The sequence below is a fragment of the Clavelina lepadiformis genome, chromosome 9 (genome assembly GCF_947623445.1).
Source record: "Clavelina lepadiformis chromosome 9, kaClaLepa1.1, whole genome shotgun sequence".
NCBI lineage: Eukaryota > Metazoa > Chordata > Ascidiacea > Aplousobranchia > Clavelinidae > Clavelina > Clavelina lepadiformis.
In genome coordinates this window covers 5,087,551-5,113,240 of record NC_135248.1, presented here as the reverse complement: position 1 = coordinate 5,113,240, position 25,690 = coordinate 5,087,551, and the positions used below count along the sequence as shown (strand labels likewise).

At 39.9% G+C, this 25,690-nt stretch overlaps 44 non-coding genes across 44 annotated transcripts; all 44 read left to right on the top strand.

The window, feature by feature from the left end:
• The first annotated feature begins 550 nt into the window (after positions 1-550).
• Trnak-uuu (transfer RNA lysine (anticodon UUU)) lies at positions 551-623 on the top strand. Its single transcript has one exon. It is a non-coding gene; the product is annotated as a tRNA-Lys (tRNA).
• Positions 624-1,218: 595 nt separating this feature from the next.
• On the top strand, positions 1,219-1,300 carry Trnal-uag (transfer RNA leucine (anticodon UAG)). The gene has a single exon. It is a non-coding gene; the product is annotated as a tRNA-Leu (tRNA).
• A 430-nt stretch (positions 1,301-1,730) lies between these two features.
• Trnak-uuu (transfer RNA lysine (anticodon UUU)) lies at positions 1,731-1,803 on the top strand. Its single transcript has one exon. It is a non-coding gene; the product is annotated as a tRNA-Lys (tRNA).
• Positions 1,804-2,162: 359 nt separating this feature from the next.
• Positions 2,163-2,244, top strand: Trnal-aag (transfer RNA leucine (anticodon AAG)). Its single transcript has one exon. It is a non-coding gene; the product is annotated as a tRNA-Leu (tRNA).
• A 153-nt stretch (positions 2,245-2,397) lies between these two features.
• On the top strand, positions 2,398-2,479 carry Trnal-uag (transfer RNA leucine (anticodon UAG)). The gene has a single exon. It is a non-coding gene; the product is annotated as a tRNA-Leu (tRNA).
• A 430-nt stretch (positions 2,480-2,909) lies between these two features.
• On the top strand, positions 2,910-2,982 carry Trnak-uuu (transfer RNA lysine (anticodon UUU)). Its single transcript has one exon. It is a non-coding gene; the product is annotated as a tRNA-Lys (tRNA).
• A 360-nt stretch (positions 2,983-3,342) lies between these two features.
• Trnal-aag (transfer RNA leucine (anticodon AAG)) lies at positions 3,343-3,424 on the top strand. Its single transcript has one exon. It is a non-coding gene; the product is annotated as a tRNA-Leu (tRNA).
• Positions 3,425-3,577: 153 nt separating this feature from the next.
• On the top strand, positions 3,578-3,659 carry Trnal-uag (transfer RNA leucine (anticodon UAG)). Its single transcript has one exon. It is a non-coding gene; the product is annotated as a tRNA-Leu (tRNA).
• Positions 3,660-4,089: 430 nt separating this feature from the next.
• On the top strand, positions 4,090-4,162 carry Trnak-uuu (transfer RNA lysine (anticodon UUU)). The gene has a single exon. It is a non-coding gene; the product is annotated as a tRNA-Lys (tRNA).
• Positions 4,163-4,521: 359 nt separating this feature from the next.
• On the top strand, positions 4,522-4,603 carry Trnal-aag (transfer RNA leucine (anticodon AAG)). Its single transcript has one exon. It is a non-coding gene; the product is annotated as a tRNA-Leu (tRNA).
• A 153-nt stretch (positions 4,604-4,756) lies between these two features.
• Positions 4,757-4,838, top strand: Trnal-uag (transfer RNA leucine (anticodon UAG)). Its single transcript has one exon. It is a non-coding gene; the product is annotated as a tRNA-Leu (tRNA).
• A 452-nt stretch (positions 4,839-5,290) lies between these two features.
• Trnak-uuu (transfer RNA lysine (anticodon UUU)) lies at positions 5,291-5,363 on the top strand. Its single transcript has one exon. It is a non-coding gene; the product is annotated as a tRNA-Lys (tRNA).
• A 595-nt stretch (positions 5,364-5,958) lies between these two features.
• Trnal-uag (transfer RNA leucine (anticodon UAG)) lies at positions 5,959-6,040 on the top strand. The gene has a single exon. It is a non-coding gene; the product is annotated as a tRNA-Leu (tRNA).
• A 434-nt stretch (positions 6,041-6,474) lies between these two features.
• Positions 6,475-6,547, top strand: Trnak-uuu (transfer RNA lysine (anticodon UUU)). Its single transcript has one exon. It is a non-coding gene; the product is annotated as a tRNA-Lys (tRNA).
• Positions 6,548-7,664: 1,117 nt separating this feature from the next.
• On the top strand, positions 7,665-7,737 carry Trnak-uuu (transfer RNA lysine (anticodon UUU)). The gene has a single exon. It is a non-coding gene; the product is annotated as a tRNA-Lys (tRNA).
• Positions 7,738-8,332: 595 nt separating this feature from the next.
• On the top strand, positions 8,333-8,414 carry Trnal-uag (transfer RNA leucine (anticodon UAG)). The gene has a single exon. It is a non-coding gene; the product is annotated as a tRNA-Leu (tRNA).
• A 434-nt stretch (positions 8,415-8,848) lies between these two features.
• On the top strand, positions 8,849-8,921 carry Trnak-uuu (transfer RNA lysine (anticodon UUU)). Its single transcript has one exon. It is a non-coding gene; the product is annotated as a tRNA-Lys (tRNA).
• A 1,095-nt stretch (positions 8,922-10,016) lies between these two features.
• Trnak-uuu (transfer RNA lysine (anticodon UUU)) lies at positions 10,017-10,089 on the top strand. The gene has a single exon. It is a non-coding gene; the product is annotated as a tRNA-Lys (tRNA).
• Positions 10,090-10,684: 595 nt separating this feature from the next.
• Trnal-uag (transfer RNA leucine (anticodon UAG)) lies at positions 10,685-10,766 on the top strand. Its single transcript has one exon. It is a non-coding gene; the product is annotated as a tRNA-Leu (tRNA).
• Positions 10,767-11,196: 430 nt separating this feature from the next.
• Positions 11,197-11,269, top strand: Trnak-uuu (transfer RNA lysine (anticodon UUU)). The gene has a single exon. It is a non-coding gene; the product is annotated as a tRNA-Lys (tRNA).
• Positions 11,270-11,629: 360 nt separating this feature from the next.
• Positions 11,630-11,711, top strand: Trnal-aag (transfer RNA leucine (anticodon AAG)). The gene has a single exon. It is a non-coding gene; the product is annotated as a tRNA-Leu (tRNA).
• Positions 11,712-11,864: 153 nt separating this feature from the next.
• On the top strand, positions 11,865-11,946 carry Trnal-uag (transfer RNA leucine (anticodon UAG)). Its single transcript has one exon. It is a non-coding gene; the product is annotated as a tRNA-Leu (tRNA).
• Positions 11,947-12,376: 430 nt separating this feature from the next.
• On the top strand, positions 12,377-12,449 carry Trnak-uuu (transfer RNA lysine (anticodon UUU)). The gene has a single exon. It is a non-coding gene; the product is annotated as a tRNA-Lys (tRNA).
• A 360-nt stretch (positions 12,450-12,809) lies between these two features.
• Positions 12,810-12,891, top strand: Trnal-aag (transfer RNA leucine (anticodon AAG)). The gene has a single exon. It is a non-coding gene; the product is annotated as a tRNA-Leu (tRNA).
• A 153-nt stretch (positions 12,892-13,044) lies between these two features.
• On the top strand, positions 13,045-13,126 carry Trnal-uag (transfer RNA leucine (anticodon UAG)). Its single transcript has one exon. It is a non-coding gene; the product is annotated as a tRNA-Leu (tRNA).
• Positions 13,127-13,556: 430 nt separating this feature from the next.
• On the top strand, positions 13,557-13,629 carry Trnak-uuu (transfer RNA lysine (anticodon UUU)). The gene has a single exon. It is a non-coding gene; the product is annotated as a tRNA-Lys (tRNA).
• A 339-nt stretch (positions 13,630-13,968) lies between these two features.
• On the top strand, positions 13,969-14,041 carry Trnak-uuu (transfer RNA lysine (anticodon UUU)). The gene has a single exon. It is a non-coding gene; the product is annotated as a tRNA-Lys (tRNA).
• Positions 14,042-14,636: 595 nt separating this feature from the next.
• Positions 14,637-14,718, top strand: Trnal-uag (transfer RNA leucine (anticodon UAG)). The gene has a single exon. It is a non-coding gene; the product is annotated as a tRNA-Leu (tRNA).
• Positions 14,719-15,148: 430 nt separating this feature from the next.
• On the top strand, positions 15,149-15,221 carry Trnak-uuu (transfer RNA lysine (anticodon UUU)). Its single transcript has one exon. It is a non-coding gene; the product is annotated as a tRNA-Lys (tRNA).
• A 360-nt stretch (positions 15,222-15,581) lies between these two features.
• Positions 15,582-15,663, top strand: Trnal-aag (transfer RNA leucine (anticodon AAG)). Its single transcript has one exon. It is a non-coding gene; the product is annotated as a tRNA-Leu (tRNA).
• Positions 15,664-15,816: 153 nt separating this feature from the next.
• Trnal-uaa (transfer RNA leucine (anticodon UAA)) lies at positions 15,817-15,898 on the top strand. The gene has a single exon. It is a non-coding gene; the product is annotated as a tRNA-Leu (tRNA).
• Positions 15,899-16,327: 429 nt separating this feature from the next.
• Positions 16,328-16,400, top strand: Trnak-uuu (transfer RNA lysine (anticodon UUU)). Its single transcript has one exon. It is a non-coding gene; the product is annotated as a tRNA-Lys (tRNA).
• Positions 16,401-16,739: 339 nt separating this feature from the next.
• On the top strand, positions 16,740-16,812 carry Trnak-uuu (transfer RNA lysine (anticodon UUU)). The gene has a single exon. It is a non-coding gene; the product is annotated as a tRNA-Lys (tRNA).
• Positions 16,813-17,919: 1,107 nt separating this feature from the next.
• Trnak-uuu (transfer RNA lysine (anticodon UUU)) lies at positions 17,920-17,992 on the top strand. The gene has a single exon. It is a non-coding gene; the product is annotated as a tRNA-Lys (tRNA).
• A 595-nt stretch (positions 17,993-18,587) lies between these two features.
• Trnal-uag (transfer RNA leucine (anticodon UAG)) lies at positions 18,588-18,669 on the top strand. The gene has a single exon. It is a non-coding gene; the product is annotated as a tRNA-Leu (tRNA).
• A 430-nt stretch (positions 18,670-19,099) lies between these two features.
• On the top strand, positions 19,100-19,172 carry Trnak-uuu (transfer RNA lysine (anticodon UUU)). The gene has a single exon. It is a non-coding gene; the product is annotated as a tRNA-Lys (tRNA).
• Positions 19,173-19,532: 360 nt separating this feature from the next.
• On the top strand, positions 19,533-19,614 carry Trnal-aag (transfer RNA leucine (anticodon AAG)). The gene has a single exon. It is a non-coding gene; the product is annotated as a tRNA-Leu (tRNA).
• A 153-nt stretch (positions 19,615-19,767) lies between these two features.
• On the top strand, positions 19,768-19,849 carry Trnal-uag (transfer RNA leucine (anticodon UAG)). Its single transcript has one exon. It is a non-coding gene; the product is annotated as a tRNA-Leu (tRNA).
• A 430-nt stretch (positions 19,850-20,279) lies between these two features.
• On the top strand, positions 20,280-20,352 carry Trnak-uuu (transfer RNA lysine (anticodon UUU)). Its single transcript has one exon. It is a non-coding gene; the product is annotated as a tRNA-Lys (tRNA).
• A 360-nt stretch (positions 20,353-20,712) lies between these two features.
• Trnal-aag (transfer RNA leucine (anticodon AAG)) lies at positions 20,713-20,794 on the top strand. Its single transcript has one exon. It is a non-coding gene; the product is annotated as a tRNA-Leu (tRNA).
• Positions 20,795-21,459: 665 nt separating this feature from the next.
• On the top strand, positions 21,460-21,532 carry Trnak-uuu (transfer RNA lysine (anticodon UUU)). The gene has a single exon. It is a non-coding gene; the product is annotated as a tRNA-Lys (tRNA).
• Positions 21,533-21,892: 360 nt separating this feature from the next.
• Trnal-aag (transfer RNA leucine (anticodon AAG)) lies at positions 21,893-21,974 on the top strand. Its single transcript has one exon. It is a non-coding gene; the product is annotated as a tRNA-Leu (tRNA).
• A 665-nt stretch (positions 21,975-22,639) lies between these two features.
• Trnak-uuu (transfer RNA lysine (anticodon UUU)) lies at positions 22,640-22,712 on the top strand. Its single transcript has one exon. It is a non-coding gene; the product is annotated as a tRNA-Lys (tRNA).
• A 360-nt stretch (positions 22,713-23,072) lies between these two features.
• Trnal-aag (transfer RNA leucine (anticodon AAG)) lies at positions 23,073-23,154 on the top strand. The gene has a single exon. It is a non-coding gene; the product is annotated as a tRNA-Leu (tRNA).
• The last annotated feature ends 2,536 nt before the right edge of the window (positions 23,155-25,690 follow it).

Sequence of the window (25,690 nt, the reverse complement as noted above, 5' to 3'; positions counted from 1 at the left end):
TGTAAATCCAATTAAGATTTCAAATCGTTTGTAAACGCGGTAGTGTGGCCGAGTGGTCTAAGCCGCTGGTTTTAGGCACCAGTCATTTCGATGGCGTGGGTTCGAATCCCACCAATGACAGTGTAATTACGGTGCGTCTTGTCAATATTTCTTCATCTCATCACGCTGAATAGCGGCTAAGAAATATTCTTTACACACCAAGATGGCTTTCTTTACCTATCGCTTTCGCATGGTATTGTAGAAGAAAGTTAAAGTTGTAAAAGTGACACAATTTTTCAAGCTATCGTTTGGAGTAAATCAGCTTCAAGTTTTGACTTTCGCTGGCTTGAACGGTTGGATAAAATGTAAACGCCTCTCATCAAACAATACATGAAACTAACCAACACTATGTAACACAATATCAACCTCTTCACACTTGAAATTGTTTCCTAATTCAGCCTTATCACAAATGTGCCTGTTAAAATTGAATTTTGTTGCATCAGCCTCCAAGCTTAATATTTAAATTCAAATTTGATAGCACCCATTTCCGATGTAATCTAACAAAAGAGGAGCCCGGTTAGCTCAGTCGGTAGAGCGTTGGACTTTTAATCCAACGGTCAAGGGTTCAAATCCCTTATCGGGCGCGACTTTCACAGTATTCTGACAGAAATTTGTAAGCCAGATCTTTCGCAAAAGTTATTATTTCATCTCCAGAGCGTTAATTCATCTCGATTGGTCTTGCTGAGAGTCAGTCTAAACACTAAATTGGAACATTTAGGAGACACCCCAAATCGTGCAAGTTAAACATGACGCGAGACAGTAGAAACGTAAACTTGTGAAACTTTTATAAATGTTGTGTTACAACCATTATGGTGTAAGATATTTAAAAGTGGTTTGGAACAACAATTACACGTAAAGTCTGTTTGTATCAAACTTGTTCCCTCGAAGACCGATCTGGTGCAGGGAGGTTAAAACGAGACTCCGATCGCTTACTTAACAACATAGGTAGCGTGGCAGAGCGGTCTAAGGCGCTGGTTTAAGGCACCAGTCATTTCGATGGCGTGGGTTGGAATCCCACCGCTGCTATTGGATTCACAAATTTTATGCTTAACTTCACTCCGCAATCATGGAGTGGTCTTTCTTACTTTAATAAATCAATGAGATGACCGCTTGTTAGTATTTCGTACGTTTGAAGATGCACTGAAAATCCAATTAAGATTTCAATTCGCTTATAAACGCGGTAGTGTGGCCGAGTGGTCTAAGGCGCTGGTTTTAGGCACCAGTCATTTCGATGGCGTGGGTTCGAATCCCACCACTGCCAGTGTTATTACGGTGCATCTTGTCAATATTTCTTCACCCCATCACGCTGAATAGTGGCTAAGAAATATTCCTTACACACCAAGATGGCTTTCTTTGCCTATCGCTTTCGCATGGTATTGTAGAAGAAAGTTAAAGTTGTAAAAGTGACACATATTTTCAAGCTATCATTTGGAGTAAATCAACATCAAGTTTTCACTTTCGCTGGCTTGAACGGTTGGATAAAATGTAGACGCCTCTCATCAAACAATACATGAAACTAACCAACACTATGTAACACAATATCAACCTCTTCACACTTGAAATTGTTTCCTAATTCAGCCTTATCACAAATGTGCCTGTTAAAATTGAATTTTGTTGCATCAGCCTCCAAGCTTAATATTTAAATTCAAATTTGATACCAACCATTTCCGATGTAATCTAACAAAAGAGGAGCCCGGTTAGCTCAGTCGGTAGAGTGTTGGACTTTTAATCCAACGGTCAAGGGTTCAAATCCCTTATCGGGCGCGACTTTTACAGTATTCTGACAAAAACCGTAATCCAGATCTTTCGCAAAAGTTATTATTTCATCTCCAGAGCGGAAATCAATTTCGATTGGTCTTGCTGAGAGTCAGTCTAAACACTAAATTGGAACATTTAGGAGACACCCAAAATCGTGCAAGTTAATCATGACGCGAGACAGTAGAAACGCAAACTTGTGAAACTTTTATAAATGTTGTGTTACAACCATTATGGTGTAAGATATTTAAAAGTGGTTTGGAACAACAATTACACTTAAACTCTGTTTGTATCAAACTTGTTCCCTCGAAGACCGATCTGGTGCAGGGAGGCTAAAACGAGACTCCGATCGCTTACTTAACAACATAGGTAGCGTGGCCGAGCGGTCTAAGGCGCTGGTTTAAGGCACCAGTCATTTCGATGACGTGGGTTCGAATCCCACCGCTGCCATTGGATTTACAAATTTTATGCTTAACTTCACTCCGCAATCATGGAGTGGTCTTCCTTACTTTAATAAATCAATGAGATGGCCGCTTTTTAGTGTTTCGTACGTTTGAAGATGTACTGAAAATCCAATTAAGATTTCAAATCGCTTATAAACGCGGTAGTGTGGCCGAGTGGTCTAAGGCGCTGGTTTTAGGCACCAGTCATTTCGATGGCGTGGGTTCGAATCCCACCACTGCCAGTGTAATTACGGTGCGTCTTGTCAATATTTCTTCATCCCATCACGCTGAATAGCGGCTAAGAAATATTCTTTACACACCAAGATGGCTTTCTTTGCCTATCGCTTTCGCATGGTATTGTAGAAGAAAGTTAAAGTTGTAAAAGTGACACATATTTTCAAGCTATCATTTGGAGTAAGTCAACATCAAGTTTTCACTTTCGCTGGCATGAACGGTTGGATAAAATGTAGACGCCTCTCATCAAACAATACATGAAACTAACCAACACTATGTAACACATTATCAACCTCTTCACACTTGAAATTCTTTCCTAATTCAGCCTTATCACAAATGTGCCTGTTAAAATTGAATTTTGTTGCATCAGCCACCAAGCTTAATAATTAAATTCAAATTTGATAGCACGGATTTCCGATGTAATCTAACAAAAGAGGAGCCCGGTTAGCTCAGTCGGTAGAGTGTTGGACTTTTAATCCAACGGTCAAGGATTCAAATCCCTTATCGGGCGCGACTTTTACAGTATTCTGACAAAAAACCGTAAGCCAGATCTTTCGCAAAAGTTATTATTTCATCTCCTGAGCGGAAATCAATCTCGATTCGTCTTGCTGAGAGTCAGTCTAAACACTAAATTGGAACATTTAGGAGACACCCCAAATCGTGCAAGTTAAACATGACGCGAGACAGTAGAAACGCAAACTTGTGAAACTTTTATAAATGTTGTGTTACAACCATTATGGTGTAAGATATTTAAAAGTGGTTTGGAACAACAATTACACGTAAACTCTGTTTGTATCAAACTTGTTCCCTCGAAGACCGATCTGGTGCAGGGAGGGTAAAACGAGACTCTGATCGCTTACTTAACAACATAGGTAGCGTGGCCGAGCGGTCTAAGGCGCTGGTTTAAGGCACCAGTCATTTCGATGACGTGGGTTCGAATCCCACCGCTGCCATTGGATTTACAAATTTTATGCTTAACTTCACTCCGCAATCATGGAGTGGTCTTCCTTACTTTAATAAATCAATGAGATGGCCGCTTTTTAGTGTTTCGTACGTTTGAAGATGTACTGAAAATCCAATTAAGATTTCAAATCGCTTATAAACGCGGTAGTGTGGCCGAGTGGTCTAAGGCGCTGGTTTTAGGCACCAGTCATTTCGATGGCGTGGGTTCGAATCCCACCACTGCCAGTGTAATTACGGTGCGTCTTGTCAATATTTCTTCATCCCATCACGCTGAATAGCGGCTAAGAAATATTCTTTACACACCAAGATGGCTTTCTTTGCCTATCGCTTTCGCATGGTATTGTAGAAGAAAGTTAAAGTTGTAAAAGTGACACATATTTTCAAGCTATCATTTGGAGTAAGTCAACATCAAGTTTTCACTTTCGCTGGCATGAACGGTTGGATAAAATGTAGACGCCTCTCATCAAACAATACATGAAACTAACCAACACTATGTAACACAATATCAACCTCTTCACACTTGAAATTGTTTCCTAATTCAGCCTTATCACAAATGTGCCTGTTAAAATTGAATTTTGTTGCATCAGCCACCAAGCTTAATAATTAAATTCAAATTTGATACCACGGATTTCCGATGTAATCTAACAAAAGAGGAGCCCGGTTAGCTCAGTCGGTAGAGTGTTGGACTTTTAATCCAACGGTCAAGGGTTCAAATCCCTTATCGGGCGCGACTTTTACAGTATTCTGACAAAAACCGTAATCCAGATCTTTCGCAAAAGTTATTATTTCATCTCCAGAGCGGAAATCAATTTCGATTGGTCTTGCTGAGAGTCAGTCTAAACACTAAATTGGAACATTTAGGAGACACCCAAAATCGTGCAAGTTAATCATGACGCGAGACAGTAGAAACGCAAACTTGTGAAACTTTTATAAATGTTGTGTTACAACCATTATGGTGTAAGATATTTAAAAGTGGTTTGGAACAACAATTACACTTAAACTCTGTTTGTATCAAACTTGTTCCCTCGAAGACCGATCTGGTGCAGGGAGGCTAAAACGAGACTCCGATCGCTTACTTAACAACATAGGTAGCGTGGCCGAGCGGTCTAAGGCGCTGGTTTAAGGCACCAGTCATTTCGATGACGTGGGTTCGAATCCCACCGCTGCCATTGGATTTACAAATTTTATGCTTAACTTCACTCCGCAATCATGGAGTGGTCTTCCTTACTTTAATAAATCAATGAGATGGCCGCTTTTTAGTGTTTCGTACGTTTGAAGATGTACTGAAAATCCAATTAAGATTTCAAATCGCTTATAAACGCGGTAGTGTGGCCGAGTGGTCTAAGGCGCTGGTTTTAGGCACCAGTCATTTCGATGGCGTGGGTTTGAATCCCACCACTGCCAGTGTAATTACGGTGCGTCTTGTCAATATTTCTTCATCCCATCACGCTGAATAGCGGCTAAGAAATATTCTTTACACACCAAGATGGCTTTCTTTACCTATCGCTTTCGCATGGTATTGGAGAAGAAAGTTAAAGTTGTAAAAGTGACACAAATTTTCAAGCTATCATTTGGAGTAAATCAACATCAAGTTTTGACTTTCGCTGGCTTGAACGGTTGGATAAAATGTAGACGCCTCTCATCAAACAATACATGAAACCAACCAACACTATGTAAAACAATATCAACCTCTTCACACTTGAAATTGTTTCCTAATTCAGCCTTATCACAAATGTGGCTGTTAAAATTGAATTTTGTTGCATCAGCCTCCAAGCTTAATATTTAAATTCAAATTTGATAGCACGCATTTCCGATGTGGATCATCTAACTATGATGATCTAACAAAAGAAACAGGAGCCCGGTTAGCTCAGTCGGTAGAGCGTTGGACTTTTAATCCAACGGTCAAGGGTTCAAATCCCTTATCGGGCGCGACTTTTACAGTATTCTGACAGAAAACTGTAAGCCAGATCTTTCGCAAAAGTTATTATTTCATCTCCAGAGCGTTAATCAATCTCGATTGGTCTTGTTGAGAATCAGTCTAAACACTAAATTAGAATAATTAGGAAACACCCCAAATCGTGCAAGTTAATCATGACGCGAGACAGTAGAAACGCAAACTTGTGAAACTTTTATAAATGTTGTGTTACAACCATTATGGTGTAAGATATTTAAAAGTGGTTTGGAACAACAATTACACGTAAACTCTGTTTGTATCAAACTTGTTCCCTCGAAGACCGATCTGGTGCAGGGAGGTTAAAACGAGACTCCGATCACTTACTTAGCAACATAGGTAGCGTTGCCGAGCGGTCTAAGGCGCTCGTTTAAGGCACCAGTCATTTCGATGGCGTGGGTTCGAATCCCACCGCTGCCATTGGATTTACAAATTTTATGCTTAACTTCACTTCGCAATCATGGATTGGTCTTCCTTACTTTACGAAATCAATGAGATGACCGCTTGTTAGTGTTTCGTACGTTTGAAGATGTACTGTAAATGCAATTAAGATTTCAAATCGTTTGTAAACGCGGTAGTGTGGCCGAGTGGTCTAAGGCGCTGGTTTTAGGCACCAGTCATTTCGATGGCGTGGGTTCGAATCCCACCAATGACAGTGTAATTACGGTGCGTCTTGTCAATATTTCTTCATCTCATCACGCTGAATAGCGGCTAAGAAATATTCTTTACACACCAAGATGGCTTTCTTTACCTATCGCTTTCGCATGGTATTGGAGAAGAAAGTTAAAGTTGTAAAAGTGACACAAATTTTCAAGCTATCATTTGGAGTAAATCAGCATCAAGTTTTGACTTTCGCTGGCTTGAACGGTTGGATAAAATGTAAACGCCTCTCATCAAACAATACATGAAACTAACCAACACTATGTAACACAATATCAACCTCTTCACACTTGAAATTGTTTCCTAATTCAGCCTTATCACAAATGTGCCTGTTAAATTTGAATTTTGTTGCATCAGCCTCCAAGCTTAATATTTAAATTCAAATTTGATAGCACGGATTTCCGATTTAATCTAACAAAAGAAACAGGAGCCCGGTTAGCTCAGTCGGTAGAGCGTTGGACTTTTAATCCAACGGTCAAGGGTTCAAATCCCTTATCGGGCGTATTCTGACAAAAAACTGTAAGCCTGATCTTTCGCAAAAGTTATTATTTCATCTCCAGAGCGTTAATCAATCTCGATTGGTCTTGTTGAGAATCAGTCTAAACACTAATTTGGAATATTTAGGAAACACCCAAAATCGTGCAAGTTAATCATGACGCGAGACAGTAGAAACGCAAACTTGTGAAACTTTTATAACTGTTGTGTTGAAACCATTATGGTGTAAGATATTTAAAAGTGGTTTGGAACAACAATTACACGTAAAGTCTGTTTGTATCAAACTTGTTCCCTCGAAGACCGATCTGGTGCAGGGAGGTTAAAACGAGACTCCGATCGCTTACTTAGCAACATAGGTAGCGTTGCCGAGCAGTCTAAGGCGCTCGTTTAAGGCACCAGTCATTTCGATGGCGTGGGTTCGAATCCCACCGCTGCCATTGGATTTACAAATTTTATGCTTAACTTCACTTCGCAATCATGGATTGGTCTTCCTTACTTTACGAAATCAATGAGATGACCGCTTGTTAGTGTTTCGTACGTTTGAAGATGTACTGTAAATCCAATTAAGATTTCAAATCGTTTGTAAACGCGGTAGTGTGGCCGAGTGGTCTAAGCCGCTGGTTTTAGGCACCAGTCATTTCGATGGCGTGGGTTCGAATCCCACCAATGACAGTGTAATTACGGTGCGTCTTGTCAATATTTCTTCATCCCATCACGCTGAATAGCGGCTAAGAAATATTCTTTACACACCAAGATGGCTTTCTTTACCTATCGCTTTCGCATGGTATTGGAGAAGAAAGTTAAAGTTGTAAAAGTGACACAAATTTTCAAGCTATCATTTGGAGTAAATCAACATCAAGTTTTGACTTTCGCTGGCTTGAACGGTTGGATAAAATGTAGACGCCTCTCATCAAACAATACATGAAACCAACCAACACTATGTAAAACAATATCAACCTCTTCACACTTGAAATTGTTTCCTAATTCAGCCTTATCACAAATGTGGCTGTTAAAATTGAATTTTGTTGCATCAGCCTCCAAGCTTAATATTTAAATTCAAATTTGATAGCACGCATTTCCGTTGTGGATGATCTAACTATGATGATCTAACAAAAGAAACAGGAGCCCGGTTAGCTCAGTCGGTAGAGCGTTGGACTTTTAATCCAACGGTCAAGGGTTCAAATCCCTTATCGGGCGCGACTTTTACAGTATTCTGACAGAAAACTGTAAGCCAGATCTTTCGCAAAAGTTATTATTTCATCTCCAGAGCGTTAATCAATCTCGATTGGTCTTGTTGAGAATCAGTCTAAACACTAAATTAGAATAATTAGGAAACACCCCAAATCGTGCAAGTTAATCATGACGCGAGACAGTAGAAACGCAAACTTGTGAAACTTTTATAAATGTTGTGTTACAACCATTATGGTGTAAGATATTTAAAAGTGGTTTGGAACAACAATTACACGTAAACTCTGTTTGTATCAAACTTGTTCCCTCGAAGACCGATCTGGTGCAGGGAGGTTAAAACGAGACTCCGATCACTTACTTAGCAACATAGGTAGCGTTGCCGAGCGGTCTAAGGCGCTCGTTTAAGGCACCAGTCATTTCGATGGCGTGGGTTCGAATCCCACCGCTGCCATTGGATTTACAAATTTTATGCTTAACTTCACTTCGCAATCATGGATTGGTCTTCCTTACTTTACGAAATCAATGAGATGACCGCTTGTTAGTGTTTCGTACGTTTGAAGATGTACTGTAAATGCAATTAAGATTTCAAATCGTTTGTAAACGCGGTAGTGTGGCCGAGTGGTCTAAGGCGCTGGTTTTAGGCACCAGTCATTTCGATGGCGTGGGTTCGAATCCCACCAATGACAGTGTAATTACGGTGCGTCTTGTCAATATTTCTTCATCTCATCACGCTGAATAGCGGCTAAGAAATATTCTTTACACACCAAGATGGCTTTCTTTACCTATCGCTTTCGCATGGTATTGGAGAAGAAAGTTAAAGTTGTAAAAGTGACACAAATTTTCAAGCTATCATTTGGAGTAAATCAGCATCAAGTTTTGACTTTCGCTGGCTTGAACGGTTGGATAAAATGTAAACGCCTCTCATCAAACAATACATGAAACTAACCAACACTATGTAACACAATATCAACCTCTTCACACTTGAAATTGTTTCCTAATTCAGCCTTATCACAAATGTGCCTGTTAAATTTGAATTTTGTTGCATCAGCCTCCAAGCTTAATATTTAAATTCAAATTTGATAGCACGGATTTCCGATGTAATCTAACAAAAGAAACAGGAGCCCGGTTAGCTCAGTCGGTAGAGCGTTGGACTTTTAATCCAACGGTCAAGGGTTCAAATCCCTTATCGGGCGTATTCTGACAAAAAACTGTAAGCCTGATCTTTCGCAAAAGTTATTATTTCATCTCCAGAGCGTTAATCAATCTCGATTGGTCTTGTTGAGAATCAGTCTAAACACTAATTTGGAATATTTAGGAAACACCCAAAATCGTGCAAGTTAATCATGACGCGAGACAGTAGAAACGCAAACTTGTGAAACTTTTATAATTGTTGTGTTGAAACCATTATGGTGTAAGATATTTAAAAGTGGTTTGGAACAACAATTACACGTAAAGTCTGTTTGTATCAAACTTGTTCCCTCGAAGACCGATCTGGTGCAGGGAGGTTAAAACGAGACTCCGATCGCTTACTTAGCAACATAGGTAGCGTTGCCGAGCAGTCTAAGGCGCTCGTTTAAGGCACCAGTCATTTCGATGGCGTGGGTTCGAATCCCACCGCTGCCATTGGATTTACAAATTTTATGCTTAACTTCACTTCGCAATCATGGATTGGTCTTCCTTACTTTACGAAATCAATGAGATGACCGCTTGTTAGTGTTTCGTACGTTTGAAGATGTACTGTAAATCCAATTAAGATTTCAAATCGTTTGTAAACGCGGTAGTGTGGCCGAGTGGTCTAAGCCGCTGGTTTTAGGCACCAGTCATTTCGATGGCGTGGGTTCGAATCCCACCAATGACAGTGTAATTACGGTGCGTCTTGTCAATATTTCTTCATCTCATCACGCTGAATAGCGGCTAAGAAATATTCTTTACACACCAAGATGGCTTTCTTTACCTATCGCTTTCGCATGGTATTGTAGAAGAAAGTTAAAGTTGTAAAAGTGACACAATTTTTCAAGCTATCGTTTGGAGTAAATCAGCTTCAAGTTTTGACTTTCGCTGGCTTGAACGGTTGGATAAAATGTAAACGCCTCTCATCAAACAATACATGAAACTAACCAACACTATGTAACACAATATCAACCTCTTCACACTTGAAATTGTTTCCTAATTCAGCCTTATCACAAATGTGCCTGTTAAAATTGAATTTTGTTGCATCAGCCTCCAAGCTTAATATTTAAATTCAAATTTGATAGCACCCATTTCCGATGTAATCTAACAAAAGAGGAGCCCGGTTAGCTCAGTCGGTAGAGCGTTGGACTTTTAATCCAACGGTCAAGGGTTCAAATCCCTTATCGGGCGCGACTTTCACAGTATTCTGACAGAAATTTGTAAGCCAGATCTTTCGCAAAAGTTATTATTTCATCTCCAGAGCGTTAATTCATCTCGATTGGTCTTGCTGAGAGTCAGTCTAAACACTAAATTGGAACATTTAGGAGACACCCCAAATCGTGCAAGTTAAACATGACGCGAGACAGTAGAAACGTAAACTTGTGAAACTTTTATAAATGTTGTGTTACAACCATTATGGTGTAAGATATTTAAAAGTGGTTTGGAACAACAATTACACGTAAAGTCTGTTTGTATCAAACTTGTTCCCTCGAAGACCGATCTGGTGCAGGGAGGTTAAAACGAGACTCCGATCGCTTACTTAACAACATAGGTAGCGTGGCAGAGCGGTCTAAGGCGCTGGTTTAAGGCACCAGTCATTTCGATGGCGTGGGTTGGAATCCCACCGCTGCTATTGGATTCACAAATTTTATGCTTAACTTCACTCCGCAATCATGGAGTGGTCTTTCTTACTTTAATAAATCAATGAGATGACCGCTTGTTAGTATTTCGTACGTTTGAAGATGCACTGAAAATCCAATTAAGATTTCAATTCGCTTATAAACGCGGTAGTGTGGCCGAGTGGTCTAAGGCGCTGGTTTTAGGCACCAGTCATTTCGATGGCGTGGGTTCGAATCCCACCACTGCCAGTGTTATTACGGTGCATCTTGTCAATATTTCTTCACCCCATCACGCTGAATAGTGGCTAAGAAATATTCCTTACACACCAAGATGGCTTTCTTTGCCTATCGCTTTCGCATGGTATTGTAGAAGAAAGTTAAAGTTGTAAAAGTGACACATATTTTCAAGCTATCATTTGGAGTAAATCAACATCAAGTTTTCACTTTCGCTGGCTTGAACGGTTGGATAAAATGTAGACGCCTCTCATCAAACAATACATGAAACTAACCAACACTATGTAACACAATATCAACCTCTTCACACTTGAAATTGTTTCCTAATTCAGCCTTATCACAAATGTGCCTGTTAAAATTGAATTTTGTTGCATCAGCCTCCAAGCTTAATATTTAAATTCAAATTTGATACCAACCATTTCCGATGTAATCTAACAAAAGAGGAGCCCGGTTAGCTCAGTCGGTAGAGCGTTGGACTTTTAATCCAACGGTCAAGGGTTCAAATCCCTTATCGGGCGCGACTTTTACAGTATTCTGACAAAAAACTGTAAGCCAGATCTTTCGCAAAAGTTATTATTTCATCTCCAGAGCGTTAATCAATCTCGATTGGTCTTGCTGAGAGTCAGTCTAAACACTAAATTGGAATATTTAGGAGACACCCCAAATCGTGCAAGTTAAACATGACGCGAGACAGTAGAAACGCAAACTTGTGAAACTTTTATAAATGTTGTGTTACAACCATTATGGTGTAAGATATTTAAAAGTGGTTTGGAACAACAATTACACGTAAACTCTGTTTGTATCAAACTTGTTCCCTCGAAGACCGATCTGGTGCAGGGAGGTTAAAACGAGACTCCGATCGCTTACTTAGCAACATAGGTAGCGTGGCCGAGCGGTCTAAGGCGCTGGTTTAAGGCACCAGTCATTTCGATGGCGTGGGTTCGAATCCCACCGCTGCTATTGGATTTACAAATTTTATGCTTAACTTCACTCCGCAATCATGGAGTGGTCTTCCTTACTTTAATAAATCAATGAGATGGCCGCTTGTTAGTGTTTCGTACGTTTGAAGATGTACTGAAAATGCAATTAAGATTTCAAATCGCTTGTAAAGGCGGTAGTGTGGCCGAGTGGTCTAAGGCGCTGGTTTTAGGCACCAGTCATTTCGATGGCGTGGGTTTGAATCCCACCACTGCCAGTGTAATTACGGTGCGTCTTGTCAATATTTCTTCATCCCATCACGCTGAATAGCGGCTAAGAAATATTCTTTACACACCAAGATGGCTTTCTTTACCTATCGCTTTCGCATGGTATTGGAGAAGAAAGTTAAACTTGTAAAAGTGACACAAATTTTCAAGCTATCATTTGGAGTAAATCAACATCAAGTTTTGACTTTCGCTGGCTTGAACGGTTGGATAAAATGTAGACGCCTCTCATTAAACAATACATGAAACCAACCAACACTATGTAACACAATATCAACCTCTTCACACTTGAAATTGTTTCCTAATTCAGCCTTATCACAATTGTGCCTGTTAAAATTGAATTTTGTTGCATCAACCTCCAAGCTTAATATTTAAATTCAAATTTGATACCAACCATTTCCGATGTAATCTAACAAAAGAGGAGCCCGGTTAGCTCAGTCGGTAGAGCGTTGGACTTTTAATCCAACGGTCAAGGGTTCAAATCCCTTATCGGGCGCGACTTTTACAGTATTCTGACAGAAAACTGTAAGCCAGATCTTTCGCAAAAGTTATTATTTCATCTCCAGAGCGTTAATCAATCTCGATTGGTCTTGCTGAGAGTCAGTCTAAACACTAAATTGGAATATTTAGGAGAAACCCCAAATCGTGCAAGTTAAACATGACGCGAGACAGTAGAAACGCAAACTTGTGAAACTTTTATAAATGTTGTGTTACAACCATTATGGTGTAAGATATTTAAAAGTGGTTCGGAACAGCAATTACACGTAAAGTCTGTTTGTATCAAACTTGTTCCCTCGAAGACCGATCTGGTGCAGGGAGGTTAAAAGGAGACTCCGATCGCTTACTTAACAACATAGGTAGCGTGGCCGAGCGGTCTAAGGCGCTGGTTTAAGGCACCAGTCATTTCGATGGCGTGGGTTCGAATCCCACCGCTGCCATTGGATTTACAAATTTTATGCTTAACTTCACTCCGCAATCATGGAGTGGTCTTCCTTACTTTAATAAATCAATGAGATGGCCGCTTGTTAGTGTTTCGTACGTTTGAAGATGTACTGAAAATGCAATTAAGATTTCAAATCGCTTGTAAATGCGGTAGTGTGGCCGAGTGGTCTAAGGCGCTGGTTTTAGGCACCAGTCATTTCGATGGCGTGGGTTCGAATCCCACCACTGCCAGTGTAATTACGGTGCGTCTTGTCAATATTTCTTCATCCCATCACGCTGAATAGCGGCTAAGAAATATTCTTTACACACCAAGATGGCTTTCTTTACCTATCGCTTTCGCATGGTATTGGAGAAGAAAGTTAAAGTTGTAAAAGTGACACAAATTTTCAAGCTATCATTTGGAGTAAATCAACATCAAGTTTTGACTTTCGCTGGCTTGAACGGTTGGATAAAATGTAGACGCCTCTCATTAAACAATACATGAAACCAACCAACACTATGTAACACAATATCAACCTCTTCACACTTGAAATTGTTTCCTAATTCAGCCTTATCACAAATGTGCCTGTTAAAATTGAATTTTGTTGCATCAGCCTCCAAGCTTAATATTTAAATTCAAATTTGATACCAACCATTTCCGATGTAATCTAACAAAAGAGGAGCCCGGTTAGCTCAGTCGGTAGAGCGTTGGACTTTTAATCCAACGGTCAAGGGTTCAAATCCCTTATCGGGCGCGACTTTTACAGTATTCTGACAAAAAACTGTAAGCCAGATCTTTCGCAAAAATTATTATTTCATCTCCAGAGCGTTAATCAATCTCGATTGGTCTTGCTGAGAGTCAGTCTAAACACTAAATTGGAATATTTAGGAGACACCCCAAATCGTGCAAGTTAAACATGACGCGAGACAGTAGAAACGCAAACTTGTGAAACTTGTGAAATTGTTTCCTAATTCAGCCTTATCACAAATGTGCCTGTTAATATTGAATTTTGTTGCATCAGCCTCCAAGCTTAATATTTAAATTCAAATTTGATAGCACGCATTTCCGATGTAATCTAACAAAAGAAACAGGAGCCCGGTTAGCTCAGTCGGTAGAGCGTTGGACTTTTAATCCAACGGTCAAGGGTTCAAATCCCTTATCGGGCGCGACTTTTACAGTATTCTGACAGAAAACTGTAAGCCAGATCTTTCTCAAAAGTTATTATTTCATCTCCAGAGCGTTAATCAATCTCGATTGGTCTTACTGAGAATCAGTCTAAACACTAAATTGGAACATTTAGGAGACACCCCAAATCGTGCAAGTTAAACATGACGCGAGACAGTAGAAACGCAAACTTGTGAAACTTTTATAAATGTTGTGCTACAACCATTATGGTGTAAGATATTTAAAAGTGGTTTGGAACAACAATTACACGTAAACTCTGTTTGTATCAAACTTGTTCCCTCGAAGACCGATCTGGTGCAGGGAGGTTAAAACGAGACTCCGATCGCTTACTTAACAACATAGGTAGCGTGGCAGAGCGGTCTAAGGCGCTGGTTTAAGGCACCAGTCATTTCGATGGCGTGGGTTGGAATCCCACCGCTGCTATTGGATTTACAAATTTTATGCTTAACTTCACTCCGCAATCATGGAGTGGTCTTTCTTACTTTAATAAATCAATGAGATGACCGCTTGTTAGTATTTCGTACGTTTGAAGATGCACTGAAAATCCAATTAAGATTTCAATTCGCTTATAAACGCGGTAGTGTGGCCGAGTGGTCTAAGGCGCTGGTTTTAGGCACCAGTCATTTCGATGGCGTGGGTTCGAATCCCACCACTGCCAGTGTTATTACGGTGCATCTTGTCAATATTTCTTCACCCCATCACGCTGAATAGTGGCTAAGAAATATTCTTTACACACCAAGATGGCTTTCTTTGCCTATCGCTTTCGCATGGTATTGTAGAAGAAAGTTAAAGTTGTAAAAGTGACACATATTTTCAAGCTATCATTTGGAGTAAATCAACATCAAGTTTTCACTTTCGCTGGCTTGAACGGTTGGATAAAATGTAGACGCCTCTCATCAAACAATACATGAAACTAACCAACACTATGTAACACAATATCAACCTCTTCACACTTGAAATTGTTTCCTAATTCAGCCTTATCACAAATGTGCCTGTTAAAATTGAATTTTGTTGCATCAGCCTCCAAGCTTAATATTTAAATTCAAATTTGATACCAACCATTTCCGATGTAATCTAACAAAAGAGGAGCCCGGTTAGCTCAGTCGGTAGAGCGTTGGACTTTTAATCCAACGGTCAAGAGTTCAAATCCCTTATCGGGCGCGACTTTTACAGTATTCTGACAAAAAACTGTAAGCCAGATCTTTCGCAAAAGTTATTATTTCATCTCCAGAGCGTTAATCAATCTCGATTGGTCTTGCTGAGAGTCAGTCTAAACACTAAATTGGAATAATTAGGAGACACCCCAAATCGTGCAAGTTAAACATGACGCGAGACAGTAGAAACGCAAACTTGTGAAACTTTTATAAATGTTGTGTTACAACCATTATGGTGTAAGATATTTAAAAGTGGTTTGGAACAACAATTACACGTAAACTCTGTTTGTATCAAACTTGTTCCCTCGAAGACCGATCTGGTGCAGGGAGGTTAAAACGAGACTCCGATCGCTTACTTAGCAACATAGGTAGCGTGGCCGAGCGGTCTAAGGCGCTGGTTTAAGGCACCAGTCATTTCGATGGCGTGGGTTCGAATCCCACCGCTGCTATTGGATTTACAAATTTTATGCTTAACTTCACTCCGCAATCATGGAGTGGTCTTCCTTACTTTAATAAATCAATGAGATGGCCGCTTGTTAGTGTTTCGTACGTTTGAAGATGTACTGAAAATGCAATTAAGATTTCAAATCGCTTGTAAAGGCGGTAGTGTGGCCGAGTGGTCTAAGGCGCTGGTTTTAAGCACCAGTCATTTCGATGGCGTGGGTTTGAATCCCACCACTGCCAGTGTAATTACGGTGCGTCTTGTCAATATTTCTTCATCCCATCACGCTGAATAGCGGCTAAGAAATATTCTTTACACACCAAGATGGCTTTCTTTACCTATCGCTTTCGCATGGTATTGGAGAAGAAAGTTAAACTTGTAAAAGTGACACAAATTTTCAAGCTATCATTTGGAGTAAATCAACATCAAGTTTTGACTTTCGCTGGCTTGAACGGTTGGATAAAATGTAGACGCCTCTCATTAAACAATACATGAAACCAACCAACACTATGTAACACAATATCAACCTCTTCACACTTGAAATCTTTTCCTAATTCAGCCTTATCACAATTGTGCCTGTTAAAATTGAATTTTGTTGCATCAACCTCCAAGCTTAATATTTAAATTCAAATTTGATACCAACCATTTCCGATGTAATCTAACAAGGAGGAGCCCGGTTAGCTCAGTCGGTAGAGCGTTGGACTTTTAATCCAACGGTCAAGGGTTCAAATCCCTTATCGGGCGCGACTTTTACAGTATTCTGACAGAAAACTGTAAGCCAGATCTTTCGCAAAAGTTATTATTTCATCTCCAGAGCGTTAATCAATCTCGATTGGTCTTGCTGAGAGTCAGTCTAAACACTAAATTGGAATATTTAGGAGACACCTCAAATCGTGCAAGTTAAACATGACGCGAGACAGTAGAAACGCAAACTTGTGAAACTTGTGAAATTGTTTCCTAATTCAGCCTTATCACAAATGTGCCTGTTAATATTGAATTTTGTTGCATCAGCCTCCAAGCTTAATATTTAAATTCAAATTTGATAGCACGCATTTCCGATGTAATCTAACAAAAGAAACAGGAGCCCGGTTAGCTCAGTCGGTAGAGCGTTGGACTTTTAATCCAACGGTCAAGGGTTCAAATCCCTTATCGGGCGCGACTTTTACAGTATTCTGACAGAAAACTGTAAGCCAGATCTTTCTCAAAAGTTATTATTTCATCTCCAGAGCGTTAATCAATCTCGATTGGTCTTACTGAGAATCAGTCTAAACACTAAATTGGAACATTTAGGAGACACCCCAAATCGTGCAAGTTAAACATGACGCGAGACAGTAGAAACGCAAACTTGTGAAACTTTTATAAATGTTGTGCTACAACCATTATGGTGTAAGATATTTAAAAGTGGTTTGGAACAACAATTACACGTAAACTCTGTTTGTATCAAACTTGTTCCCTCGAAGACCGATCTGGTGCAGGGAGGTTAAAACGAGACTCCGATCGCTTACTTAGCAACATAGGTAGCGTTGCCGAGCGGTCTAAGGCGCTCGTTTAAGGCACCAGTCATTTCGATGGCGTGGGTTCGAATCCCACCGCTGCCATTGGATTTACAAATTTTATGCTTAACTTCACTTCGCAATCATGGATTGGTCTTCCTTACTTTACGAAATCAATGAGATGAACGCTTGTTAGTGTTTCGTACGTTTGAAGATGTACTGTAAATGCAATTAAGATTTCAAATCGTTTGTAAACGCGGTAGTGTGGCCGAGTGGTCTAAGCCGCTGGTTTTAGGCACCAGTCATTTCGATGGCGTGGATTCGAATCCCACCACTGCCAGTGTAATTACAGTGCGTCTTGTCAATATTTCTTCATCTCATCACGCTGAATAGCGGCTAAGAAATATTCTTTACACACCAAGATGGCTTTCTTTACCTATCGCTTTCGCATGGTATTGGAGAAGAAAGTTAAAGTTGTAAAAGTGACACAAATTTTCAAGCTATCATTTGGAGTAAATCAGCATCAAGTTCTGACTTTCGCTGGCTTGAACGGTTGGATAAAATGTAAACGCCTCTCATCAAACAATACATGAAACTAACCAACACTATGTAACACAATATCAACCTCTTCACACTTGAAATTGTTTCCTAATTCAGCCTTATCACAAATGTGCCTGTTAAATTTGAATTTTGTTGCATCAGCCTCCAAGCTTAATATTTAAATTCAAATTTGATAGCAACCATTTCCGATGTAATCTAACAAAAGAGGAGCCCGGTTAGCTCAGTCGGTAGAGCGTTGGACTTTTAATCCAACGGTCAAGGGTTCAAATCCCTTATCGGGCGCGACTTTTACAGTATTCTGACAGAAAACTGTAAGCCTGATCTTTCGCAAAAGTTATTATTTCATCTCCAGAGCGTTAATCAATCTCGATTGATCTTGTTGAGAATCAGTCTAAACACTAAATTGGAATAATTAGGAAAAACCCAAAATCGTGCAAGTTAAACATGACGCGAGACAGTAGAAACGCAAACTTGTGAAACTTTTATAAATGTTGTGTTACAACCATTATGGTGTAAGATATTTAAAAGTGGTTTGGAACAACAATTACACGTAAAGTCTGTTTGTATCAAACTTGTTCCCTCGAAGACCGATCTGGTGCAGGGAGGTTAAAACGAGACTCCGATCGCTTACTTAGCAACATAGGTAGCGTTGCCGAGCGTTCTAAGGCGCTCGTTTAAAGCACCAGTCATTTCGATGGCGTGGGTTCGAATCCCACCGCTGCCATTGGATTTACAAATTTTATGCTTAACTTCACTTCGCAATCATGGAGTGGTCTTCCTTACTTTACGAAATCAATGAGATGACCGCTTGTTAGTGTTTCGTACGTTTGAAGATGTACTGTAAATCCAATTAAGATTTCAAATCGTTTGTAAATGCGGTAGTGTGGCCGAGTGGTCTAAGCCGCTGGTTTTAGGCACCAGTCATTTCGATGGCGTGGGTTCGAATCCCACCACTGCCAGTGTAATTACGGTGCGTCTTGTCAATATTTCTTCATCTCATCACGCTGAATAGCGGCTAAGAAATATTCTTTACACACCAAGATGGCTTTCTTTACCTATCGCTTTCGCATGGTATTGGAGAAGAAAGTTAAAGTTGTAAAAGTGACACAAATTTTCAAGCTATCATTTGGAGTAAATCGACATCAAGTTTTGACTTTCGCTGGCTTGAACGGTTGGATAAAATGTAGACGCCTCTCATTAAACAATACATGAAACCAACTAACACTATGTAACACAATATCAACCTCTTCACACTTGAAATTGTTTCCTAATTCAGCCTTATCACAAATGTGCCTGTTAAAATTGAATTTTGTTGCATCAGCCTCCAAGCTTAATATTTAAATTCAAATTTGATACCAACCATTTCCGATGTAATCTAACAAAAGAGGAGCCCGGTTAGCTCAGTCGGTAGAGCGTTGGACTTTTAATCCAACTGTCAAGGGTTCAAATCCCTTATCGGGCGCGACTTTTACAGTATTCTGACAGAAAACTGTAAGCCAGATCTTTCGCAAAAGTTATTATTTCATCTCCAGAGCGTTAATCAATCTCGATTGGTCTTGCTGAGAGTCAGTCTAAACACTAAATTGGAATATTTAGGAGACACCCCAAATCGTGCAAGTTAAACATGACGCGAGACAGTAGAAACGCAAACTTGTGAAACTTTTATAAATGTTGTGTTACAACCATTATGGTGTAAGATATTTAAAAGTGGTTTGGAACAACAATTACACGTAAACTCTGTTTGTATCAAACTTGTTCCCTCGAAGACCGATCTGGTGCAGGGAGGTTAAAACGAGACTCCGATCGCTTACTTAGCAACATAGGTAGCGTGGCCGAGCGGTCTAAGGCGCTGGTTTAAGGCACCAGTCATTTCGATGGCGTGGGTTCGAATCCCACCGCTGCCATTGGATTTACAAATTTTATGCTTAACTTCACTCCGCAATCATGGAGTGGTCTTCCTTACTTTAATAAATCAATGAGATGGCCGCTTTTTAGTGTTTCGTACGTTTGAAGATGTACTGAAAATGCAATTAAGATTTCAAATCGCTTGTAAACGAGGTAGTGTGGCCGAGTGGTCTAAGCCGCTGGTTTTAGGAACCGGTCATTTCGATGGCGTGGGTTCGAATCCCACTACTGCCAGTGTAATTACGGTGCGTCTTGTCAATATTTCTTCATCCCATCACGCTGAATAGCGGCTAAGAAATATTCTTTACACACCAAGATGGCTTTCTTTACCTATCGCTTTCGCATGGTATTGGAGAAGAAAGTTAAAGTTGTAAAAGTGACACAAATTTTCAAGCTATCATTTGGAGTAAATCAACATCAAGTTTTGACTTTCGCTGGCTTGAACGGTTGGATAAAATGTAGACGCCTCTCATCAAACAATACATGAAACCAACCAACACTATGTAACACAATATCCACCTCTTCGCACTTGAAATTGTTTCCTAATTCAGCCTTATCACAAACGTGCCTGTTAATATTGAATTTTGTTGCATCAGCCTCCAAGCTTAATATTTAAATTCAAATTTGATAGCACCCATTTCCGATGTAATCTAACAAAAGAGGAGCCCGGTTAGCTCAGTCGGTAGAGCGTTGGACTTTTAATCCAACGGTCAAGGGTTCAAATCCCTTATCGGGCGCGACTTTTACAGTATTCTTACAGAAAACTGTAAGCCAGATCTTTCTCAAAAGTTATTATTTCATCTCCAGAGCGTTAATCAATCTCGATTGGTCTTGCTGAGAATCAGTCTAAACACTAAATTGGAACATTTAGGAGACACCCCAAATCGTGCAAGTTAAACATGACGCGAGACAGTAGAAACGCAAACTTGTGAAACTTTTATAAATGTTGTGCTACAACCATTATGGTGTAAGATATTTAAAAGTGGTTTGGAACAACAATTACACGTAAACTCTGTTTGTATCAAACTTGTTCCCTCGAAGACCGATCTGGTGCAGGGAGGTTAAAACGAGACTCCGATCGCTTACTTAGCAACATAGGTAGCGTGGCCGAGCGGTCTAAGGCGCTGGTTTAAGGCACCAGTCATTGCGATGGCGTGGGTTCGAATCCCACCGCTGCCATTGGATTTACAAATTTTATGCTTATCTTCACTCCGCAATCATGGAGTGGTCTTCTTTACTTTAATAAATCAATGAGATGGCCGCTTGTTAGTGTTTCGTACGTTTGAAGATGTACTGAAAATGCAATTAAGATTTCAAATCGCTTGTAAATGCGGTAGTGTGGCCGAGTGGTCTAAGCCGCTGGTTTTAGGCACCAGTCATTTCGATGGCGTGGATTCGAATCCCACCACTGCCAGTGTAATTACGGTGCGTCTTGTCAATATTTCTTCATCCCATCACGCTGAATAGCGGCTAACAAATATTCTTTACACACCAAGATGGCTTTCTTTACCTATCGCTTTCGCATGGTATTGGAGAAGAAAGTTAAAGTTGTAAAAGTGACACAAATTTTCAAGCTATCATTTGGAGTAAATCAACATCAAGTTTTCACTTTCGCTGGCTTGAACGGTTGGATAAAATGTAGACGCCTCTCATTAAACAATACAAGAAACCAACCAACACTATGTAACACAATATCAACCTCTTCACACTTGAAATTGTTTCCTAATTCAGCCTTATCACAAATGTGCCTGTTAAAATTGAATTTTGTTGCATCAGCCTCCAAGCTTAATATTTAAATTCAAATTTGATACCAACCATTTCCGATGTAATCTAACAAAAGAGGAGCCCGGTTAGCTCAGTCGGTAGAGCGTTGGACTTTTAATCCAACGGTCAAGGGTTCAAATCCCTTATCGGGCGCGACTTTTACAGTATTCTGACAGAAAACTGTAAGCCAGATCTTTCGCAAAAGTTATTATTTCATCTCCAGAGCGTTAATCAATCTCGATTGGTCTTGCTGAGAGTCAGTCTAAACACTAAATTGGAATATTTAGGAGACACCCCAAATCGTGCAAGTTAAACATGACGCGAGACAGTAGAAACGCAAACTTGTGAAACTTTTATAAATGTTGTGTTACAACCATTATGGTGTAAGATATTTAAAAGTGGTTTGGAACAACAATTACACGTAAACTCTGTTTGTATCAAACTTGTTCCCTCGAAGACCGATCTGGTGCAGGGAGGTTAAAACGAGACTCCGATCGCTTACTTAGCAACATAGGTAGCGTGGCCGAGCGGTCTAAGGCGCTGGTTTAAGGCACCAGTCATTGCGATGGCGTGGGTTCGAATCCCACCGCTGCCATTGGATTTACAAATTTTATGCTTATCTTCACTCCGCAATCATGGAGTGGTCTTCTTTACTTTAATAAATCAATGAGATGGCCGCTTGTTAGTGTTTCGTACGTTTGAAGATGTACTGAAAATGCAATTAAGATTTCAAATCGCTTGTAAATGCGGTAGTGTGGCCGAGTGGTCTAAGCCGCTGGTTTTAGGCACCAGTCATTTCGATGGCGTGGATTCGAATCCCACCACTGCCAGTGTAATTACGGTGCGTCTTGTCAATATTTCTTCATCCCATCACGCTGAATAGCGGCTAAGAAATATTCTTTACACACCAAGATGGCTTTCTTTACCTATCGCTTTCGCATGGTATTGGAGAAGAAAGTTAAAGTTGTAAAAGTGACACAAATTTTCAAGCTATCATTTGGAGTAAATCAACATCAAGTTTTGACTTTCGCTGGCTTGAACGGTTGGATAAAATGTAGACGCCTCTCATTAAACAATACAAGAAACCAACCAACACTATGTAACACAATATCAACCTCTTCACACTTGAAATTGTTTCCTAATTCAGCCTTATCACAAATGTGCCTGTTAAAATTGAATTTTGTTGCATCAGCCTCCAAGCTTAATATTTAAATTCAAATTTAATACCAACCATTTCCGATGTAATCTAACAAAAGAGGAGCCCGGTTAGCTCAGTCGGTAGAGCGTTGGACTTTTAATCCAACGGTCAAGGGTTCAAATCCCTTATCGGGCGCGACTTTTACAGTATTCTGACAGAAAACTGTAAGCCAGATCTTTCGCAAAAGTTATTATTTCATCTCCAGAGCGTTAATCAATCTCGATTGGTCTTGCTGAGAGTCAGTCTAAACACTAAATTGGAATATTTAGGAGACACCCCAAATCGTGCAAGTTAAACATGACGCGAGACAGTAGAAACGCAAACTTGTGAAACTTTTATAAATGTTGTGTTACAACCATTATGGTGTAAGATATTTAAAAGTGGTTTGGAACAACAATTACACGTAAACTCTGTTTGTATCAAACTTGTTCCCTCGAAGACCGATCTGGTGCAGGGAGGTTAAAACGAGACTCCGATCGCTTACTTAACAACATAGGTAGCGTGGCCGAGCGGTCTAAGGCGCTGGTTTAAGGCACCAGTCATTTCGATGGCGTGGGTTCGAATCCCACCGCTGCCATTGGATTTACAAATTTTATGCTTAACTTCACTCCGCAATCATGGAGTGGTCTTCCTTACTTTAATAAATCAATGGAGAATTTTTTGGGTTCGCCACCCATTACGCCGGCTTATATTGTTAAATATTTGCACTTGAGTGCTCTGAATCATCGAAAGTTATGGCAGAAATTAAACCTGTTTCTTATTCGGACAAAGTTAAGAAGAAGTTAAGAACAATGGAGTATGCAAGGCCAAATTGCCTAACGTTTAGAGTATCTTATGGTACCAAAAGGGAAGATCTTTGGAAAATTTTTGAAAAGATTAACTTTTCTTTAAAATTACTCGTTGGCCTAGTGGAGAAGAAAGGCGGCAATATCGATATTACCTGCAAGTCGAGAGAGCATGTTCTGGATTTACATGAAAAACTTCTTAATCTTGAAGAAATTCGGTACCTAAAGCTGTATGAACTGGATAAGGTATATGTTCATATATCTTGGATTCCTACACCATTTCCTATTGAAGCCTTGAAATCATACTTAGAAGAAAATCATGGTAAAATCATTAAATGTTTCCCAAAAAAAGATGCAAAGGCTTTGTTCAGTGGTGTCTATATTATGGAAATGGCTAAAGATGAACTGGATCAAACACCAATACCAAGCTATTTAAATATTCTTGGAGAAGAACTGCTAGTCAAATACCAAGGACAGTTGGCAACATGCCAGTACTGCAACAAACCAGGACACAAACACATCAACTGTCCTGCCAAAAATAACTCTGAATACCCCCCACTGGAAGAGAACAATCAGCCAAACCCTAGAAGAGGTATGGATTATTATAGAAACCCCCTCACTAGACACCAATCACCTGGCCACACTCACAATGAAGAAAACCATGAAAATTCTATAATGAACACAAACAAGGACAATACTGAAGATGGAAAGAACAATGACAGCAATGAACCTGATACAGCAACCACAAAGAAAGGTGAAGAACAACCTAGGGACTGGTTTGACATGACAGAAAACAATCTAACAGAAGTACATATGAATGAAGACAACTCAATAGAAAAGAATACTGACAGGAGGAGTGACAGGAAAAGACCCTCTCCAGAGGAGGCATCTGAGGAGCCCTGCACAAAGGTTAGCCATAATGATAATACTTACATAGTCAAATGTCTAGCATGTGACAATGAAGAACATATCTTGGAGTGCAAGAAATGGAAATGTAGTAAATGCCCTGAAGATTATATAGTAATAAATACCTGTAATGACAGAATTAAACAGATAATTCCAGAAGGAAACATGCATGACTTTCCTTGTGATGTGTGTCAAAGTGAATTAAAATACCTATCCTGCTGTAAAGCACACACTCATGTATCAGAGTATGGTGAGAACTTTGTTGAATGTGCAACCTGTAATGCTTCATTGTGTGAGTGTTTGTGTAAGAGCTACAACCTAATACCCCCAATTAGAACTTAAGGCAAATGTGTGAACACAGAATGCAATTTGTGTGTTATACATTGTGACTGTGAAGAGGTGGTTTGTAAGGCCATAAGCCCCTCTCAATCATACTTTTGTAATTGTGGATATAAATACACATGTGAAAGTATTGAAGGGATTAAAGATTATATTTAAATAGTAATTATTGTATTCGTTTTTCCGGATTTAGATACCTTACGTTATCGTTTATTATGTTTCTTCTACGTATTCTCAGTCTTAATTGTAATGGATTGCGAAAGCAAGACAAACGCGCCTTCGTTTATGACTTGCTACGCACCAAAAACGTTGACGTTGCCTTGTTACAAGAAACGCACTCTAGCCCGGGGGACGAAATACAGTGGACAAAAGAATGGGGTAAGCGTGCGCTGTGGAATTCAGGAAACACGCAATCAAGAGGCCTGGCTATACTAATAAATAACAAGCATATAGAGGTTAAAAGCGTAAATTTTGACAACTTTGGGAGAGTATTAGCCGCGGATATTAGTGTTTTTGGCGAAAGTATGCACATTGTAAACGTTTACGCACCAGTACGCGGAAGTGGCAACGAATGCAACACGCAAGATCGGTTTTATGACGGCATATATCCTTATGTGCACAGTAAATTACCAACACTGTTGGCGGGGGATTTCAACTGCGTCGACGACCGACAAAAAGATCGCAATAACTTTATGGCGCACCAAGTTAAACGGTATGAGTCGAAGTCCCTGAAGGATTTGTGCGAAACCTACGGATTGAAAGACCTCTATAGAATATCACGACCGAACGGAAAAGATTTTACTTGGCATGGCAACGAAGCGCACTCAAGGCTGGACCGCTTTTACGGTTCAGACGAGCTCACACACATTAATCATGTCATCGAACCTTGCGCTGTAAGCGATCACGATGCGATTCACGTTGATATCAAATTAAACATTTCCAGAAACTACGGCAATGGCTACTGGAAAAACAATGTCACCGTTTACGAAAATGAAGACCTTACTCAAGAATTAAAAGAAAGCTGGCATGATTATAAAAGTCTGCAAGTTCTTTACAAAAATAAACTCGATTGGTGGGTTGATA